General features: G+C 36.6%; 1 pseudogene; it reads right to left on the bottom strand.

Moving 5' to 3' along the window:
• Positions 1–1,929: 1,929 nt before the first annotated feature.
• On the bottom strand, positions 1,930–2,665 carry LOC141984562 (L-lactate dehydrogenase A chain-like; annotated as a pseudogene).
• Between the last annotated feature and the right edge of the window lie 1,968 nt (positions 2,666–4,633).

The following is a 4,633-nucleotide window of genomic DNA, read 5'->3' as shown; positions in this document are numbered from 1 at the left end:
TTAGCATATCTGGCATGTAAATACCTTTTGCAATGATGGCTACAAAAGTTCCATGCAAATGCCTGTTCTCACTTTCTGGTGACATTGTAAATAAGAAGAGGGCAGCATTATCTCCCTTAAATGTAAACAAACTTGTTTGTCTTAGCGATTGGCTGAACTAGAAGTAGGACTGAGTGGACTTGTAGGCTCTAAAGTTTTACATTGTTTTGTTTTTGAGTGCAGTCATGTAACAAAACAAAATCTACATTCGTAAGTTGCACTTTCACGGCAAAGAGATTGCACTACAGTACTTGTAGGAGGTGAATTGAAAAATATTATTTCTTTTGTTTATCATTTTTACAGTGCAAATATTTGTAAGCAATAATAATGTACACTTTGATTTTAATTATAACACAGAATACAATATATATATATATATATTAAAATATAGAAAAACATCCAAAATAGTTAATGAATTTCAATTGGTATTCTATTATTTAACAGTGCAATTAAAACTGCAATTAATCGTGATTAATTTTTTAATCGTGATTACATTTTTTTAGTTAATCACATGAGTTAACGGCGATTAATCGACAGCCCTAATAAATACTCTAGATGTGTGGATGAGGAAACATGTTTATCATCTGTCTTTCCTAATTGCATTTTATTTCTTTGACTAAAATAGAGATTTGATTTTTTTTGGCAGTGCTGTAATATAGTGACAGTTTTTTCATGAATAGAAAAGGAAGCAGTTTTTTTTTTAAGTTGTTCTGTATAATGCATTCAAAACCTATGTTTGGTAACCATGCAGAACAGTTTGGTGAGTGTACTCAGAATAATAAGCAGAATGGTTAGAAGAAGTGATCAGTCTGAACCCCTGGAACCACTTCTATTTCACCCATGTCCCCTTTTCTTTGCTCTGTGGTTTGTTTAATTTGTAAAGCTACTTACTTCCCTCTGGCTGTTATACCAATTCTTGTTACACAAGGCCCAATCCAAATCCTATTGAAGCCAGGGAAAGGAGTCACATTGATTTCACCGAGCTTTAGACTGCTGCTTTGTACTAGAAAGCTTGTTAATATTAAAAAAAAAAGATTAGTTGATTTTCCAGTGACAGTTTGACCAATGTTTTCTTCCAATTACTGACATTCAAGTAACTACATTATATATATACATTATATATATATAAACCATATCTGGATTCATGGCATATGTTGGAAAAAAAACCTTCCAAATTACATAGTTTAATAAATATATATAATTTTTATATAATATATATTATTTAGAAATATTTATTTCCAACACATTTATTGAATCCAGATCATTGTTTGAAATATCTAGAGAAGTGAAATAGATTTGATATGATAACATTCAGTTGATGGAGCCATAAATGATTCAAAACGGAGAATGTAATAACAGTCTTGTTATAACTGTACACAACATGAAACCAATGAATTTCAAAGATCTGAGTGCTTCTATTTATGATATTTCCCTTGATCTTGATCTGAGGATACCAAAATGCCACATAAATATGCATCAAGTGCAGCTCTTTAACTTATACAATATGCAGTAACACTGTGGAAAAAAATACTATGGGACAAACTCTGTTAGATCCTCAGCTGCATGTTTTTTACCACTGGAACTGATACAACTGCCCTGCAGAAAAAGGAACAGGAGGTGAGGAACATAAATGTGGGAAATAGTGCATGAGTATAGGTTGGGAGTGGGGTGATGTTGTCACTGCAGTAATTGCTGTGGCATGCCTCTACGGCATCTCTGTGACCTGTGGGGGGAGTTTGTTACTGAAGCGTGGGCTAATGATCCAAGTATAGTTTGAGCACAAACTCAAAATCACAAACAAAGCCTATTGTTTCTAAAAGAGGTGTTGTGAAATATTTTTCAAATATCAAATGTCTAACCCCTGTCTCCTAAGTGATCTTTGTAATAGTTCTAGTTGGATCCATATTCCATCATCCTGATAACCTCATAGGCACTGTCCGCTACTTGTTTATGGATTTATTTCCAGTTCTGCTTGAGTATATCAGCTCCTATGTCAGGGTGAAGAGCCTTCACGGAGACACTAGCAATATTCATTCCCGTTCCAAACAGGTACACTACAGTCTCCCTGTTCACCTGTGATGCACCCAGACTACAGATGCTCAGTCTTTTTCCCATGAGATAACAGAAATGTGCAGAGGTCCAGATTGAAGCACTATCAAAAACACAGTGTTTAGGAAAGCAACTCATCTTCCAGACTACAAAGGTCAAAATATCCACTGGATTTGAGGCAAGAAGCAGCTTGCAGTTGGGCAGTCAGTTCGACAATGTGAAAATGATACATTTTAAGATGTTGCGCTGGACCAAGTTAAGAACTTTGACTCTCTCCTCCTTGCTGGAAGCACTAGCAGTAATGATAACCAGCTTGGAGTGTGCCATCACACTGTCATCTTTGACAGAGACAGTCTTTGATATTCTAAAAAAGAGACTGCCTTTCTGGAGATCCAGTATCTCTACTTTCAACTTGTCCTCCAAGATATCAACAAAAGCATCATCAGCCAAATCTTTTTTCAGGATACTAGTTGCACACACTATGCTCACTGTAACAATCCCAACCACAGTAATCTTCGTGGGCGTGATCATGCTCCTTTTTGTGAATATTTTGAATCAAGTGCTCCTTGAAAGACATCTTGCAGAGCTGGTAGATCTAGCAAAGCCTCTGTCTAGTGCAAATTCTGAAGACAGTACCTCCACCTCTGTGACAGTACTGCCATCCTAAGTGATCAAGAAGCTAGTGGTGGGCCAGCACTGATAGCTCCTGACTTCCATCGGTCATCTTCACCCTTTAGCCCAAGATGAGGCATATATCTGCAGCAATTGAGGATGTGCACACTAGAATGCCACAAACTACATGGCCTTAATAGAACAATCCTGATTGTTGCAAAAGGATTGGCTTTCATTCAGTTATGGGAACGGGCTATAACCAAAAGTGTGAACTGTAGAAGGCAACATCCATGGAACCGTTTCACGCATCTTTAATAATCAAAAGAAAAGCTGAAGTTAGTGGAGCTATGTTGATCTGGTCCAGTGCATCTTGGTGAGACTTGAGTGTAATTTAAAAGCAACAACTGACTTACATGAGGTTTTATAACAGCTGTCAGCTTTCTATAAGGAGAGTTTATAAAAAGAAGGAAAATCGCCACATTTTTAAAAGTCCCCCTCACACACACACACACCCCTCACACTACACAGTTGGTAACAGAACTGAATGGAGCATCCTAGATTTCCAGATGGTGTAATATGATTTTAAACAAAAAACAAACAAACAGAAAAGGGGACAGGCAGCTTGAGGCAGACATCTTACAACAGCTAACTGCTAAATAGACTTGAAAAATCCTGTTTATTTATATTTAGACTTCATAAATTGCACAGTTCGGAGTGTGTTTCCACATGATAGCACTGACAAGAGCTCTGTTTCTCTAAAGTTGCTTAAAAGGGACCTTTTAAAGGAACATCACCAAACACATTAGCTCAGATTCTCTGCCACTGAAACAGCGCTTTTATAAACTAAACACTGGATAAAGTGAGCGAGTGTACTTTTACTGGCAAATACACTGTAATTGTAGTTATATAGTTTTACACATTGTCTATCAGGGATATAGTTTTATGCATAAACAATTCAATGTAGCTTATCCTGCCTTTGAAGCAAAAATAGTAAATTGCCTATATTAGCTATGATCAAATGTCTGTATAATAGTCACAGTTAAATCCAAATGTGTCCTGTTATTTACTTCTCAGTTTAATCTTGTTACATCAAAGAGGCTGTTCTAGGATGACACAATAAAAGCATGTTTTAATGTATAACTTTTCAAAATTAGGTTCAGTATATTAACTTTCATCCAACCTCTCCCTGCACCCAAGACGTATTCTCTTTCTCTTATTGGTAAGTACATACCAAAGCCATAAATGCAATCCATAGCATTTCATGGTTTAAGATACAATCAGATCTTCGTTATTCAAATAGTCTCGGAGACGTTGAATTAATCATGTCTGCCCTGGTTTTGTTTGGGTCTGTACCAGCTTGCTAGCAACTTGAAGCAGGGACTTGTCTCCTTAGCAGTCAGATGATGTAAATTAAACACAGCTTTGTGTTAGAGGCCATGCACTTGCATTACTATCCCTTATGATGCAGCAGTCTTCGAATGATGCAACATACATCCTTTCAGTGCAAAGGATGGGGTGCGAACATGGTTCTGCCTCCTCCTAGACTGGTTTTGGGTGGTCTGTGCCTGCAAGGTTGCTTAGAAAGAGCAGTCCTTGTTTATGACTTTGTATTGGAACAATGTAGTCCTGTATGTATGTTGAGTGCTGAACACATTGTTAGTGCTCAATAAATAATATTATTTCAGACAAATTAGGGCTCAGATACTGGAGGGAATTGTTATGTTGTGAGATGTGATATTATTTTACATAGATGAGGTGCTCAGGTAAATCCAGGTGATTTCGGGTTTGACTGTATTTTAATACAGATAACAATTACATTACAGATAAGGTTGAGAGTATGTATCAGTGAGTTACGGTTAAAAATATTACAGTGCTATTATAACTGTTCCCAAATAAAGCATTGGAAACCCAGGAAATTCAATGTTAAGGTTAT

This window comes from Natator depressus, chromosome 3 (genome assembly GCF_965152275.1).
Source record: "Natator depressus isolate rNatDep1 chromosome 3, rNatDep2.hap1, whole genome shotgun sequence".
In the NCBI taxonomy this organism is placed as follows: Eukaryota; Metazoa; Chordata; order Testudines; family Cheloniidae; genus Natator; species Natator depressus.
Note: the sequence above shows the minus strand (reverse complement) of the source record. Positions and strands in the feature narration are given on the sequence as shown.